We start from the raw sequence: 17,748 nt of genomic DNA on the forward strand, positions 1-17,748 counted from the left end.
TATTTCTAGCTTTGTTGAGGGATGATTGGCAAATAAAAGCACATATATTTAGGTGGACAGGATGATGTTTTGATATCCGCATTCACACAATGAAGCCAATTAACATATCTACCACCTCACATAGTTACCTCTGTGTGTGTGTGGGTGTGTGTGAGCAAACTGCAAGTATACAAAACATTCTTATTAACTGTAGTCACCATGCTATACATCAAATCTCCAGAATTTATTCATCTTATAACTGAAAAATCTAATATCTAATAATTAGTTCAAAATGAAATAGAATCATGACAACATCTGCCTTGTTCACCGCCCCCTGCTTTCTCTTTCCTGAAAGGATAAAAGGATAAATGGAAAATTACGTTACTTGTTGCTTTGAAGAATGGAAAATCCCCTTTATATCAAATACCTTGTATGTTTGTTTGAGTATGTGTATGTATATACATGGGTTACATAGATGGTAGACGGTAGAGAGATGGATAGATACATAAAGGATTGATTGAGAGAGAGAGAGAGAGAGAGAGAGAGAGATAATATTGGATGGGTGAATAGGATGATGGATGGGTGGATGGATGGCTACTGAGCTAGACGATTGGATAATGATGAAGATGATGAAGAGAGAAAGATGGATGGATAGACAGACAATAGATAGATATGTTGGATGGATGGATGGATGGATATTGAGCTAGATGATGATGATGATGATGATGATGATGATGATGGAGAGAAATGGATAGATGGACGATAGAATGCTTCACAATCACAGCAACAAATCTTCCTACACATTCATTTGACTTACAATCTATAAAATGCCAAAGTTCCAGAAACCAGAGGCAAAGAGAAATTTAAATGATAAACCAGTTTATTTTGAGCTACACCTACCTTTTCCAGGCATATTCCAGTAAAAAGTTAATTCGACAATGGTATGAAACGCAGAAGAGAAATTGGCAAACAGCATGAGTACTAGATAAAAAGTTGCAAATTAAATACCAAGCAGATAAGCATCATCAAGGAGAGGCAGAATATATCAAAATTTGCTGTGCCTCTAGGGATAGGCTAAATTTGCTGTGCCATATAAAACAGTGCTATTAACACGTCATTGCAAGATTTCCTTCTCGAGGAGATGACTTTGGTAAATGTGGATGTTTTTTCAACACAACTGTTCAAGCAGGGAGAAGCCTAGCCTCGAAGAATGCAATTTGGTAACTAGCCCTAACAAACAATCCGCCCACCAGAATGGCTCCCAAGTTTGGAAAACAGGCCGCAACAATGCAGCTAACAGTATCGTGTGCGATTGGGAAAGTGCATATCCTGCTGGTTCAGGATGGCTCCGAAGCAGACAATGAGATCTATTCCTCTTAATTAAATATAGATTGAAAGAGAACCCGCGAGTCATTTTATGGAAAATATGCTCATCTTGATACATAAGAAATTCGCTATGAAGACTAGACATGCTTTCAGGTTTTCCTTCTTTTTTTTTCTTTTTTAACACTCTTCAAACTTAATTTCAAAGCAAAACAAACAAACAAAAAATCAACCAAAATTTGGCTGCTTCCCAACGCAAATGAAAAGCTATTTTCTTTGGGGATAATGCCTAGACTTTCACAGGGTTGAATTCTTTAATGAGATTTCTGTTACTGAACAGACAGAAATCGCAAAAATTTAGAAATGTGTAAATATATAAAACATGCATCTTCTAGAAATGGCCGGGAAGACTGAAATCAAATTTGTAAGAGATAAAATGAATGATAAGAAATATAATATGAATAGAAGTAGATGTTTATTTCAAATTTACTTCTAGAAATAGCGGAGTAAAAATATATATATATTCTTACCCAAATTCTCAATATATCAGAAGGTACCTAATACCCACCACTTATGACCCTTCTCAGGGTTGAACGAAATAACTTGTGCAAATCACCAAGATTAGGACCTGACACATAGCTGATGACAATAAATGAAAGTTCTGGAACCTCTAATATGGGCTAATGTGGCTTGAACTTAAGAATTAAGAATTGTGGCAGGTTCTGGGAGAGCTGAGGATGCCCTAAATAGGAAATGGCAAACTGTGTGCTTTCCTGGAGACCGAGTTTGTCCACCTAGTATCACGCTGTGTTATGCTTCCAGGCATCAAAGAAATTTTCCTGTGATCTTTGAGGACGTGGGAGAAACTGTCCCAGGCAGGTGACTCCTTGAGACGTACCTTGTGCTGCATTCGCCTTTGCTCTAGACAAAAATCCCGAGGTAATCACAACACCGTTGTGCACTGTTACTCACAAATACAGGTGAATCCTTTGGCCAGCAGCCTGTGACACCTGTTTCTCCCCAGACAAGAGCCCAGGCAGAGGGTCTACACCTACATTTGTGCCTTTCTGTCGTGTTCAAAGCCCAGGAGCCATTGATTTTATTTCCTCGGGCTTATGTTCCTAAAACCTTCCAAACAGAAGTAAGCTGCAGAGAGACCTTGTCAGAGCTTTGAGAATTCTTGAAATATTTCATAATCTTTGTCATCAGAAACTGATGTGTATTTTGCAGTTGACATAGCTAAGGCTTATCCCTGAAAATACGTCTGGGCTTGTCAGCCCCTTGAGGTCATCGTTAGCAAACTGGTAACGTAAGCGCGTCTCAACGTGGAGAGATTCCAGGTCAACGTTGATGCAGGAGGTTGTGTGGTCTAGAATCCTCCCTTGGGTTTTCGCCTGGCTCTCTCCCCAGCACAGACCTGCACCTTAAGCTGAACACAGTTGTGGACTCTTTTCCCCTTCACTCTCCTAACCTCTGCCAAGTGTAAGCCTTTCCTATAGTTTCCCTGTGCTGTTCCCTCTTTTTGGCTATTTTCTTTTCATAGCACATACTCAAAAGACTTCCGCAAGGTTCTTTGAAGTACGATCTTGGATGCTTCCAGTGAAGACCTCTCTGTGGGCACCCACTGCTCCTTCGTCGGCCTGTGGCAGGGCAGTTCGCTCCTGGACCCCTGGCCTCCCCGGGGGGTCGGCACCTGCCCCACAAACAGCCCCTGAGTCACAGAATTGACCCTCAGGACCCTGGGCCCGCAACAGAAGCCATGGCGGTGAGAATGTCGCGTCCCCCTCCAATCTGGCCTACAGCTGGGAATCCAAAAAGCCGGCTGGGTGCTGTCCTACTGTGCGTGTCCTTCCCCCTCAAAGACAACCCCCTGCGTGTCCCCGCCTGGGCAGGGGTGAGTGGCAGCCCGGTCCACTCCTGAGGCACTGACATGCTGGGGCTCAGCCCATAAATCTTTTTAATTGTTAAAAGTCTTTAACTATGTACGGGATTCATTATCCACTGTGCTTGTCAAAATGCTGTTTAATAAGTTGCTTGTTTTATTAACCCTGACAGAAAAGAAAACAAGGTTCTTTATCTCCAGCTGTTGGAGACAGACCCAGAATTTTTCTGGGCGGTTTCTGCTAACACTGTGGCAAAAAGAAAACTGTGTTTACCCAGGTCTTCCGGCGCGAAGTCCTCGAGGGCTCCCTGTGCCCCTGAAAGTTCTGGGGCAGGGGAGCCAACACCCCCCCCCCCGACTTCCCCAGGGCCCTGCTGGGGTGCTCGCTCAGCACAAGATTCTGGGACGCAGGTGGCTCTGGTCCAATATGAGCTGATCCCACAGACAAGCACAGGATTGTCAGGCTGAGAGGCTCACTGGGTGTGGAAGGCATCGGAAGCCAGGTCGGGGGGAACATCAGCTGGGACGGTCCCCATACAGAGCAAACCTGGGGTGGTCTACAGATTTGTAATGATTTTATGCCTGACTACAAATAACAAAACACCTCAAGAGACGGGGAAGGTTGGCAAAGCATTGGAGGGGAAGTGAGCTTATAGAAAAGTCCTGAAGAAATGAGTAACTGACCGAAATATGTATTTAATGCCTTCGCTTGCGTGGAGAAGGTGACGCAAACACCACGCTCATGGAGCTGCCTGGGCCACCCTTCAGGGAACTGCGCGCCACAGAGGCCACGGGGCCACGGGGCCACCCCTTCCAGATAGTACATCCCCGCACGCCCCAATCCGACGCGATCACGATTCCACTCTTGTCGGGATGCGTGACCATTCGCTCCACAACGTCGTTTGTCAACACAGACAATCTCTTTCATTAAAATGGAAAATTCACTGCTTCTCCTCATTCCCTTCCGCTTGACTTTTTTTTTTCTTTGAAAAGCAGAGATAAATCCCAGTAGCACAATTAAAGCACTAGCTAAATATTACTTTGTTGGGCTTAACGATAGATTACAATGTGTGCATAATGACCCAGTTCTAGTAATATCGTCTGATTTAGTAAGGAAATCAGAGCCTGCCATATGCTCACCAGTAAGGTCTCAGAAATTCTCCTCCTTCGTGATGGATCAGCCAACTGCTGGAGAGGCCACGCCGCTCGGTCCTGAGGCTTCGCTGCTGAGCTCCGGGCACACAGAGTCTTATTCACGACATGCCTTTCGCCAGGCAGCTTCCAAAGGAGAGCAGGAGGTAAATTAACAACTGTCACCTGTCTGCTTCAAGTCCCTTTGCCAGTGTGAACTGATTCATGCATAGTCTGTATATTTACTTACTGAACTGTAGGCTGAGCTTTAAAAAAAAAAAAAAAAAAAAGCCAGGATCAAACACAGAATTCAAGGGATTGCACCTCTAAAAACTGAGGCTAGGCACTCTTGCACGTGAACAGAAGCGAAATACCTAACAAAATAATCACTTTCAGTGTTTAAATCCAAATTTAAATGCTGGCCACAGAAAGTTCCATTTCAGAGCAACAGTAAGTGAAAATTTTGTTCCTAAAACAGAATACCAATCTAAGCTATGCGAGGATTTAGTAAGACATGCTACTGATCCATTTGTCAGCATTCATAACAGAAGAAGAAAAGGTAAATAAACAATTCAACAAATAATTACTGACTTAAGTACTTTCCATAACGCCATCTCGTAATTATGCATATTGTTTCCGATATTTGGCCAAAATTGAAATGACACTTAGTTCCTACAAAAATGGACAAAGCGTCTATTCTGTGTTATCATTTGTCTGAGAACAGAGGCATGTTCTTAACAAAGGCATAGTCACAGGACAAGAGAGGAAACGGTAGCAGGTGTATCCTTTGAAAGGTTGGCTTTACTTTGGAACCATCTGAATATTCTATATTTTATGTGATTATACAACAAAATTTGACTTAAAATGTATATCCAAAAGTACGAAAGGGTGAAACAAAAGCAAGGCAAAAAGTGCCAACCTGAGGCTTCAGTACATACTCACAGCAGGTTTCCGACCCTACCGGGTCGACTGCCTGACAGGATGAGACCACGAACGTTCTCCAGCGGGCTTTCACAGGACCCGGAGTCTGCACACGTAGCATCCACAAGGCCCCCGGTGCAAACCAGAATGACTGACGCACGAAGAACCGGGAAACCGACCGTCGTCGTGATGTACAACCAGCACAGGCCAAGTGAAGCCAGTACAGATGCTAGAAGCACGAGGCAGAGGGCGGAGAACAATGGCGTCTCACAGCGCTCCGTGCGAGGAGGGAAACGCTCGAGAAGAAGGACAGCGGTTTCCAGCAGACAAACAGATGCTAAAAGAGAAACAAAGGGAAAATCAGAGCTGAGAACCAGAATACCAACGATAAAAGGCCTCACAGAACAGGTGGGTAGCAGAACGAACGGAGACAACAGAGGAAAGCATCGTCACCCCGCGGATGGGCAGAGAAATAAAAAAGCCACGGAGCCTCAGGGGCCATGGGACCACAGCAAAGACGGACGCACATGCCCTTGGAGTCCAGCAATGAGAGAAAAAGTGAGATTGGAACACAAAATAACGTTTGCAGAGATAATGCCTGAAATCATACCAAACTTGGTAGAAGACATAAACTTACAGATTCAAGAGGCTCAGCAAACCCAGAAAGGACAAAGTCAAATAAAACCATTTTGGTCACATTCCACTCAACACGCTGAAAGCCTAAGGTACGGAAGAGTAACTCAGAAGGAGCTGGAGAAAAAAGAACAATTATCGAGGAAGGGACAAGGATCGGAACGAACCCGGGTTTTTCATCGGAAACCACAGGCAGTGGAACAGCGCGTTCAAAGAATTGTAAGGAAAGAAATATTAACACAGAGTTTTAGACCAGTAGATGAAATAAAAATTCTAGCAAGCTTTTTGTTGTAGAAATTGACCAGCTGGTTCCAAAATTTGTATGGAAACATCAGGGCCCTGGAATAATCAAAGCAGTGTTAAAATAAGCGAACAAGGTGGAGGGTGTATTGTACTCAACCTTAAGACTTGCAATTAGGCGACAATAATCACGGTAGCCTGTCTTGGTGTTCGTCTTGGGGAAAAGATACACAGATAGATCGACAGTACAGGACGGAGTCTACAGATCAGCTCGGACACATACGGTCAATTGACTGTCCATAAAGCTGCCAAACTATTCAGTGGGAAGGGGTAACTTTTCAGCAAATGGCGTTTGACCAGCTGGATTTCCATATTAAAGAAATGAACATTAACTGTTACCCTCCAACATACACAGAACTTAAATCAGAATGAACCAAAAGCTATACAACTTCTAGAAGAAAACATTGGTGAAGTTGGAATCACTTTAGATTTCTCACATTGAATGCAAAGAGTGTAAATCATAAAAGAAAAAAATTGACAAATTAGACCAGATCATATGTAAAGACTTTTTCTCTTTGAACAATACCACTGAGAAAGTGAAAATACAAGTCACATGGGGTGCCTGGGTGACTTTGACTCTTGATTTCAGCTCAGGTCATGATTCCGGGGTCAGGGGGTCAAGTCCCAAGTCAGTCTCCATGCTGAGTGTGGAGCCTGCCTGAGATTCTTATTCTCTCTCTCTCTCTCTCTCTCTCCCCCACCCCAGTAAAAAAAAAAAAAATTAAAATTAAATAAAATAAAGAAAATAGAAGCCACGGAATAGAAGAAAATGTTCACCAATGTACATCAGATAAAGGGCTGGTGCCTGCACTATATAAAGTACTCTCACAACTCAATAAAAAGAACTCTAACAGCCCAATAAAAGTGGATGAAAGATTTGAACAGAGGGGCATCTAGCGGTCTGGTCTTGTTGTGCAGTAAGTGCCTGACCTGACTTGAGGGAGGTGGAAAGTGCCTTCTGATACCCAGGGCATGCCGCTGGACCCCTGACCACCCGGAGCGTGGGCCTCGTGGCCAGGGCGCTACCAGATTCTGCTGGCCTGGAGCAGCAGAGAAAGCCTGGATTTCGGGGCCCACAGAACTGTAGGTCCAAATCTAGGAGGTCCGTGTAACCAGGAAGCTTCCTCAGGAATACTCAGAAATAACCTTTCATGATTGGCTGGTAATGGGGATTTTCACGCATCTGAGTCAGAACCTAGGTATTCAGAATTGCCCTCCCATTCCTGGGAAAGGGCAAAGCGATTGCTTGTTTCTTGGCCACATCCCATACGGGACCCAGTGGGTTGTAGTCAGGACCACAGAGGAAAGGGAAGTGTGTTCTTTATCTCTGAGCCACTGGAATGATCCCCTTCTGCTGAGTTCAGGGATGGTGGCCACAGAGGCGGGAGGAACAGCTAAGGCATGACATTCTGTTAAGTTTATTTATTTATTTTGAGAGAGAAAGAGGAGGGGAGGGACAGAGAGAGAGAGAGAGAGAGAGAGAGAGAGAGAATCCCAAGCAAGCTCCATGCTGTCCACGCAGAGCCCAACGCAGGGCTCATTCTCAGGAACCGTGAGATCGTGACCTGAATGGAGAGATCAAGAGTCAGACACTTAACCGGCTGAGCCACCCAGGTGCCCCAAGCATGAAAACTATTTTTGATGCTGAAAAGGCTTCTTAATTAGTGGACAAGGACCATTACCAAAACCATTTCTTGTTTCTTCTAACCCGTGGCTTCTCAGGTTGGAGTGTCCCCTGGGTATCAGCCTTACCTGAAGTGACGCAGCAGTGACGTGTTCTCTCAGTGCTGCTGCTTCACGGCTGCTGGTGTCACTCAGTTTCCTTGAGCACTTTTCCCGTCGGCATTCAGCTCATGCATACCCGAAAAGAAGCTGGCTTGAGCTGATTTCATACTTTGGGAAAGTGGACATGAGCACAATCTGTGATGTGTGTTCCTGTCTCTTGCAGTGACTACCTGGTAGGGTCCTAACTGGTCTCAAAGAGTAAAAAACTAAATAACAACTTCCTGGTTCTTGCAGTAATTCTTCTAAAGGATGAAATCAAATAGGTCCCTACAAAATACCTACCACGAGATACAGAACACAGACTGTATCTGAAGAACTTTCTCAGTGAGGTTGATAAGGTCGGCCATCTAAAAATAGGAGTTGAGAAGAGGGAACCGTCTGAATTTCAGAAAGACCATGTGGAAATATGGAAACACCTTTGCCACATTTCAAACAACGGTGGTTTGCACACTGATGAAGCCCTGCAGAATTTCAAGGCGGAAAAGCGTGAGGTAAGAATTCCTCCCAGAAACAAGAGCAAAAGACAGAGAAGACTTTTGGCTGAAAGGCCAACGAGACTTAGGAAATCTGACATACATATGATCAAATTTGAAGGGGGAAAGCACTTAGAGAAAATAACACATCAAATAATTTGTTTTAAATACAACCTTTTGTATGGTCTGAATTGTGTCCTCCCCAAATTCTTATGTGAAAGCCTAACCCCCTAACCCTTTGGAGAAGAGGCATTTAAAGAGAGAAGTAGGTTAATGAGGTCCTGAGTGTGGCCCTGATCCATTGGACCGGTGTCCCTACGGGAGAGAGACGTTGGGCACTCACAGAGCTGCAGGAACGCAAGCTCGCACAAAAGCACGTGAGGACACACGGGAAGGCAGCATCGTCAAGCCGAGGAGAGAGGCCTCGGGAGACGCTAAACCTGCCGACACCCCCGTTTTGGACTCCTGTCCTCTGAACTGTGAGAAGGAAGACAAGGTTCTGCTGTGTAAGCCACCCAGGCCAGGGTGTCGTGTTACAAGGGCCCAAGTGGAGTAATACATCTTCCTTAGTTAGAAAGTCTTCAATCTGCAAGTCAAGAGATCGCAGAATTAAAAAAGTGTAATACATGGGCCAACACCTAGACGTATCTTAGTAAAACTTCAGAAATAACAATCTAAGCCTTTAGGCAGGAGAAGGTATTACCCATGAACTGGTCTTACTCGTCACGCAGGACCAGACCAGAATTACTGGAACCATAGTGACAACAGTGTGGTGCAAGCAGGAGAAGAGACAAGCACATCAACGGGACAGAAGGGAGAGCCCAGAAACAGACCCACGTACATATAGTCACCGATCCTTGGCAAAGGAGCAAAGCTGACAAAACAGACCACCAGCAGTCTTCTCAACAGATGGCTCCAGAACAAGCGGATGTCCTCGTGCAGAAAAAAGTCTTGACACAGACCGTACGGCCCTCACGAAAGCGGGCCCAAGATGCACCACAGATCTAAATGCAAAAGACACAACTGTAAGAGTCTGAGAAGATCATGGGAGAAAGCCCAGGTGACCTTGGGCGCGACAATGACTTTCTAGATACCGCAGCAGAGAGGCAATCCACGACAGGACCCCGGATACACTAGACTCACTGGTATGAGAAACTCTGCCCTGCGACGGATGAAGTCAGAGGCCACGGACTAGGAGAAACTCTCTGCGAGAGACCCATCTGACAAAGGACTGCGATCTAAGGCACACTACGTACGAACTCGTAAAACTCAGCGTAAGAAAACAAACTAATCACATGGGCCAAAGACCTTAACGGACACCCCACCGAATAAACAAAACAAAACAAAACACAGAAGACACACAAGCATATGACAAGGTGCTGCACATCACGGGTCAGGAGGGAGATGCGAACCCAAACCACAAGGGACAGCACCACAGCCCTATTAGAACGGCCCACGTCCGGAGCGCTGACCAGGCCGAGTGCTGACGGGCTGTGGAGCCGCAGGAGCTCGCGCTCACTGCTGGCGCGGACGCAACATCATGCAGCCACGCGGAAGCCAAGCTCGGCGGTTTCTCACAAAGCTGAACATACTCCTACCATCTAACCCAGCAATCGTGATGCTTGGTATGTGCCCAAAGGAGTTGAAGACTTGTCTCCACACAGAAACCTGCACGAGGATGTTTACAGCAGGTTTGTCCCTAATGGCCCAGACTTAGAAGCAACCAAGATGCCCTTCAGTAGGTGATGGGCAAATACACTGTGGTCCTTCCAGGCAACGGATTGCCTGGAAGTAAGAAGAAATGAGTCAAAAGAAATTTACTCATTAAAAGTAAAAGAAAAAGAAATGAGCTATCAAGCCATGAAAAGCCATGGAGAAACCTGAAATGCATGTTACTCGGTAGAAGAAACCAATCTGAAAAGGCGCCACAGTGTGTGATTCCAACTACGTGACACTCTTGCAAAGGCAAAACTGTGGAGATGATTAAAAGATCAGTTATTGCATCGGGTTCTGGGGGGGAGATAAGTGGGGGGTGCATAGGGGATTTCTAGGGCAGTGAGCCTGCTCTGTGTGATGCCCTGATGGTGGACACATGACGTCGCACGTTTGTCCAGACTCAGAGAACGCACGACAGCAAGAGTGACCCCCATGTGAACTGTGGACTCTGGGCGACTAGGACGTGTCAGCACGGGTTCACCTATCGTAACGAATGTGGCGCTCTCGGGGGGGATGTTGATAATGAGGAGGTCACGCGTGTGGGGGGGGGAGGCCATGCACGTGGTGGGGGAGGGGGTCTATGGGAAACCTCTGCACCCTCCTCTCAATAATGCTGTGAATTTCTCCAAATTTATTTATACATTTACCGTGATTCCAAAGAAAATATTAATGGGTTTTATGGAGCTCGACAAGCTGATAGTAAAGTTATATATAAAGTATGCACACAATAGCTACATTGCTGGTGGAAATGTAAAATATGGTGCAGCCGCAGTGGGAATGGTTGAGCGACTCCTGCTGAAACTAAAAGAGGGCTTTACCGCGGGACCCGCACCTGGGTTCCTGGGCGCCCAGCGCACAGAGGTGAAGCTCCCTGCGCCATGGGGTTGCGCGGACCCACGCAGGCGCACACGTGGTGGGAACCGCGGGTCCACTCCACGCGCGTCTAACATCAGTGCCCGTCAGGTCACGCTAGTTACGCACGAGGCTGACGGTGAAGGAGGCTGAGGAAGGGTCCTCGAGACCCTCCTGCAGGTTCTTGTTACAACTTCCCTCTACACCTGCCCTCCCCTCCCGCACGGACGTCCACGCCTCCTGCACAGTAGACATGCTTGTTTCCTGGCAACGCAGGAACAAGCAGCAGGAACGGGGGGCTCACGTGGCAGAACTTTCCTCTGCGCCGTCTGGAGGCCAGAAGCCCAAGGCCGAGTTAGTGAGGCCGCCCTCCTTCTGGGGCTCCCACACCTGCCAGCATCCGGTGGCCCGTCTGTGGTCTGTGCCGTGGCTTGAGGGTGCGTCCTATGGCTCCCCTGTTTCCCACATGCCATGTTCTCTGTGGCTCTGTGTGCCTTTCCTCCTAAGGACTCCAGTCACCGGACGAGGGCCACGCGAACAGACTAGGGCCACGCCATCGGCCTCCTGGTCGCACAGTCCAGGCAGGGTCACATTCCAGGCCACTAGGACCTGGAGGCACCTGTCTGGGGGGCACGATTCAGCTCATCACAGGGACAAGCCAGCACCTGGTCGTGCTCGCACCTCCTTGCTGGTTTCCTTGCCCGCACAGCCGTCTCAGGTGCCTGCCTCCACCGTGAGCTTCTTGAAGGCTGGAGCTGTTGGGCCCAGCCCAGAAGCCTCTGCAACGGGGGTGTCCTGGGGAGATGGAACACCACCTGAAGGCATCTCCGCGAGGGCAGCAGGCACGGCCACCACCCCGTCCTGGGCGCCAGGAAGCAGTATCTAACCCACAACCTGCTCCCCCCGCCCCCGACAGCATGCCAACGTCGGAACACAGCTCCCTCTGAGCCGGGTCTCTGTCCTCAACCTACGGTTGCCAGATTTAGCAAATACAATAAAGCGTGCCCAGTTAAATTTAAATTTGATGGGAGCAATGAATCGTGTCTTCGGTATGACAATGTCCCGGCAGCATCTGGCATCCCGCATTCTGCCTGGGGTCCTGGGCTCGGCCAGCACGTTCTCCTCTGGGAATAGGCACACGGGCGCTGGGAAATTCGGGTATCCCTAAAGCCACGCGGTGTCCCCTGTAACTTGTGAAACTGCCGTGGCCTCTCCGATGGCCGGTCACACTGGATTTCTTCGCCAGTGATGGGTCTCTACGGTCTCACACATGATTCCCTGAGGACAGCGTGTTCCCACGAACGTGCACGAGAGGTGACTGTGGTCGGCTTTCAAAACAAACAAGGGGCAAATGTAAAACCAAAATCGAAACTCACACTCAGGTGTTTCTCTGAAAGTGCAAATACTGGCCACTTGACTTATGAGCAGAAACCCCACAAGGCACAGACTCAGAATCTTTTTTGTTTTCTTATTTGACCTTGAGGCTTGAAGTAACACTTTTTTTTAACTGTTCGTCTTTTTTTTTTTTTTTTCTTTAAGACATTGGCTTTTACCACTGGACGCCTGGAAAATCTAAGAGGTTAGTCTAGACCCGGTTCTTCGGCTTCTGATACAAATGCCAACGTTCCATCAAAACTGTTCACAGGTCAAGGAAGCCATTTTCATAGGAAGCAAGACACAGTGGTTTACTGAGACCGGTAACCACGCACCAGTTATAAGACAGGGGGTTGTGTCGCGTTATTCAAGGGGGAGGTGATGCCCACAAGCGCTGAGAGCACAGTGCCTTGCAGCTCGCGCCTCTGGCACTGGGACAGGAGCCAGCGCCTCCAGACACCCAGGTTCACGGGCAGGAGGCGTGCCCGACGAAGAGTCGGACCCTACAGAACAAGTTCCTGAGGAAGGCTTTCCTGGTCTGATAGACGGTGATGCGTGGTCACGATTATGCCTTTGAGTGACTGCTGATCTAAAGGACTTGCTTTCAGAAGCTGAAATGCAAGCTCAGCGAGGCGAGGCGATGTGCGGGCTGAGCTGGTCGTGGTTGCCGACGGGCAGTGGTTCCCAGTCCCCTGCAGACCAGGCAAAGACTGGCTGAGTGGGGAGCTCTGCAGAATTAAATGGGAGAGAGAAGGAGGGACGAGGGGGAGCGGGGGAAGGAAGGGAAGGAGGGATGGGGTGCGGGGTACGTGACTGCGAAGGAATTAGCAACTCAGTTCGTCGTGGCCGAGTTTTTGAAGCTTTGACGACACACGACTCCTTTTCAACACCCTCTTCCTTTTCCTCTCTTCAACAGTGAAGCTTCCCGTTTCTAAATATGGGGTCAAACCAACTGAAATTTCCAAGTGTATTTTGGAAAACGGACGTCGTATTTCAATAAATACTGCCTCCTCTTGGTTTTAGGACCTTGCACACTAGATACGGCCGATTTCTTACCCTGTTTAGCTCCTTGGGATCCTGACTTCCCTCGGGAGTGAGCCCCTGTGAGGCTCAGGCTTTGCGGGGAAGGGCAGGGGGAGCTGCACCTGATTAGGGCCCGGCCCTCCACATCCTCTGTGGTAGCGGGATTGCCATCAAGGGCTGGGACCAGGCTCCCATGTGGGGCTGATTCACGTCGGAAATGTCTCTGCTGCGGCTGCTCCTCGTGCACGTAGATTAGCACGCCTCGTTGTTCTCTGAATATGAACATATGGCTGTATGTACTCATCACAATATGTTATAATATTTATTATGCCACCATGCCGAGCCAAGTCAAAACCAAGTGGCATAAATTTTGTGAAGCACATGCATTTTTACAAATGTGCCCCTGATGCAACTTCTGTGCCTCCATTCTACCATTTATTCTTGCTGGAAAATCTGACCAGTTCAGTTTTGGCAACTTGTTTGTCTCTGGTCCTTCCTAGTTGTGCTAAAGCCAACGTCACCGTAGGTGGAGGCCGGCTTTAAGTACAGGCATCTCTGGACCAGCGGCCCAGGCCAGGTCCAGCTGGGCTCAGGCTTCTGGCCTATGGGTTTGGAATCCCATGCTGTGAAGGGCTCTGGGATGAATATTGAGGCAGAAACAGGTGAATATGACAAAAGCCACTGCAATACATCTATGGAAATGGAAAATGGTCTGAAGAAAATTATCTTTGTTGCTATAGTCACAGATGAACAGGGTAAAAACCAAAAACATAGAAACATTGTTTTAAAATTACTTTATGCCCAGAGATGTGTATTGTTAACATATTGAGAATTTTGTGGTGTATTCCTCTAGATTTTCTTCTGTTTGCATTTAATTTGTAGGACAAAGATAGATGATGGGTAGATAGATAGATGAAAGATAGATAGAATGGGTGGATAGATAGATGGATAATAGATGGATAGATAGATGGATAGGATGGATGGATAGACAGATTTTCTTCTGTTTACATGTAATTTGTAGGACAAAGATAGATGATGGGTAGATAGATAGACGAAAGATAGAATGGATGGATGGATAGATAGATAGATAGATAGATAGAATGGATGGATAGATAGATTTGTCTTCTGTTTGCATGTAATTTGTAGGACAAAGATAGATGATCCATAGGTAGATAGATGAAAGATAGAATGGATGGATAGATAGATGGATAGATAGATGGATGGATGGACAGATAAGTGGATAGATGGATAGATAGATAGATAGGATGGATAGACAGATTTTCTTCTGTTTACATGTAATTTGTAGGACAAAGATAGATGATGGGTAGATAGATAGATGAAAGATAGAATGGATGGATGGATAGATGGATAGATAGATAGATAGATAGATAGATAGATAGATAGATAGGATGGATAGACAGATAGATTTGTCTTCTGTTTGCATGTAATTTGTAGGACAAAGATAGATGATCCATAGGTAGATAGATGAAAGATAGAATGGATGGATAGATAGATGGATAGATAGATGGATGGATGGACAGATAGGTGGATAGATGGATGGATAGATAGATAGATAGATAGATAGATAGATAGATAGATAGAATGGATGGATAGACAGATTTTCTTCTGTTTGCATGTAATTTGTAGGACAAAGATAGATGATGGGTAGGTAGATAGATGATAGATGGATAGAATGGATGGATAGATACAGACAACATACACACGTGCAGAGTGGCTATTTTGTCTATACCTGCTATTCAGTAAATATTTCATTCAATAATGTATCTTGCACATGTTCCTGTGTCATAAACACACATCGGCCTCAACTTAAATAGTTGCACAGTATTCGTGTCATGGTACACCATAATTTCTTACATAAATCCCCTCGTTTTGTCTGTTTAGGGTTTTTTTTTCAATTCTTACCCATCTTAAACAATACTGCATGACACAATCTTGTATTTAGAAAACAAACATGTATCTGTCTAGTTGCTGTGTAAGGGTGCCTTTCTGGAAAAGCCACAGCTGGGTGGACACTTCGTTCACTTTGATGGCTCCACGTTCACAGTACCAAATAGTCTGTGGAAAGTCTGTGTGGGTCCACCTGTGGCAGCGGGGGAGGAAAGCAAACCCTGTGTTTCCTTAAGACACGCGCAGCAAAGTCCCGGCTTGTGGAGCGTGAACTCTGACTTGTCCCCAAGATGGGCACGTACCTGGGTCTCAGGAGACGTTTGGAGAAAAGTAGGAGCAAAGAGTCTGTGTGGAAGCAACACAGTTAGAGAACGAAATACCCCAACCTGAATTCATTTGTAGATGTTAATCCCTGAGCCCAGGACAGTGCCCGGTATGGTGTCGGGGAAGCGTGAACACGCAGTAAATCGCAAAGGCTCACGTGACAGAAGTGGTGTTCTACAGGCCCAGTGGGGTAGGGAATATTCTAGAAGGACAATAGGAAGCACTTACCAAAGCCTGTCCTTTGGTTCTTATGAAACTGAGTAAACCGAATTCAAGGACTACAGCGCCAGATAGGAGCTCGGATACTGTTTATGAGAAAAGATGTGGACGCTTTACATGACCAAGTCTTCCCATGGCCTCTTTAGCTCTTGATTTCTCCTGGTGAAGTCCTCATCGCCTGATGACATATCTGTCACCGAGCCAGGCTCCCCCGGGGCCCCTGCACATGGGGTTCACACCTGAAGCATGACTGGGGGCCAGCCACGGGCTGGGCTTTTTGGCCAAAATATTCCCAGACAAGACTTTCAGAAACTACAGACAGTACTTTCTTCCCTTCAGAAAGACAAGGTCTTTTTCCTTCTGCCTTGCGTCTTTTGTTTTCTTGAGGTAGATCCTTAAAGAAATAGCAATCAGAAAGTTGCTAATTGCTTTTTTATTTTATAGTGGCAGCTCCCATTTTATTTTCCTCTGGCAGTAAAGTATTATTAAAAGTTGTTTGATTTGAATTTTTTGCACGTCTAAATGTTCCAACAAATGCTCATTTAACATCTCTGTTTACTGTGCTGTTTTCTTCTCCTAAAAAGTTCAAATTACAAAAATAAAACTGGCTATCGAGAAAGATTTCTGTTTTTTTACTTTTTTTTTTTTTACAATAAGACTATAACTTCCATATTTCAGAGTTGGAGAAGTGACACGAATCTTTTGCTTCTCTGCCGATGAGTCCAAAAGCAGCCGCTGTGACTCGCTTTCCCTCGGGCCTCCCGTGGAGGCTTCCACGGAAGGCTGTGCAGGGAACAAGGTGAGACAGGAGACCTCGGCCTGTGGACGCGGCATCGGAGGGCCACCCGTGGGCTTTCGTGGCAGATGGCGGTCATAAAGCCCCAAGCGGGAAATGACCACTGGCCGCAGTGATTCATAGTTTTCCTGGAGATTTTCAAGGGTGGTTATGAAAATGCCACATAAAACACATCGTTACTGTCATTGTGACTTTGAGAGGAATCTTGATGCCCAGGACACGTGAGTCACTTTCTTAGGAAGCAACTAACAAGTTCAAGAAGCTTCCGTGCCTCCACCTCAGGCGTCCCTGCTTCTTCTAACGATTCTGATGCTTCCCTCCTTTTTCAGCTTTTCAGGGCTGCTTCTTGGAGTCTCCTATTACGTTTGCATTTCCTTTCCCCCTGGCGTGCCGCGACGTCCGTGTGTCCCGGACAAGGCTGGCACCTGGGGTTGCCGGGGCTCCAGAGCTGGGCTGCGCACGGTGGTCCCAACTCCACGGATGGAAGTTGGGCGCCATATCGCTCTGCTTCTGCGTAACAGTGAGCACTTGCCCCAGGGCGCGGGTGCCCCCGCTGGGCACTGCCCCAGAATGGCAGAGTGAGTGGAACTACCTGCTGAGAGCCGAGGGAGCACCCAGCTGCACTTTTCCTACTTCCGATGGCCATATGATTGGAGAACCAAACTGGTGCTCCCAAACTTCAGAATGGAAATGAGTTAAATCTGCAGAGAGGGGAGAGAGAAGGGAGGGAGGGGGAGGGGACAGGAAAAAGCATTTAATAACAAACATTACCTCTCTTTTTCACACGGACCGCTTGCTTAGGAAATATTTGCCTTATCAAAAAATATATTTGTGCCAGCGAATGCTAATTTCCTCCTTCTCCAACAGCCAGGAGCAGTGGCCCGAGTCTGTACTTATTCAACTTCCCAAACTGCGGGTGTCCTAGGGAAGGTAACAACAGGTCTAGGGGCAGGCAAGGTCTCTGTTTTAACACTCATGGACTTTTTATGGAAAAGCCAGTAAGCTATGGAAATGATGCCATCACTTCCCTGAAGCCTCAATCTCAGGGCAGCCTGGAGTTTCCCCTTTGAGATGATAATTTCTTAAGTGTTATGGAAATTGATAAAAGT

Source organism: Puma concolor, chromosome D3, assembly GCF_028749965.1.
Source record: "Puma concolor isolate L17-30 chromosome D3, mPumCon1.1.hap2, whole genome shotgun sequence".
In the NCBI taxonomy this organism is placed as follows: Eukaryota; Metazoa; Chordata; class Mammalia; order Carnivora; family Felidae; genus Puma; species Puma concolor.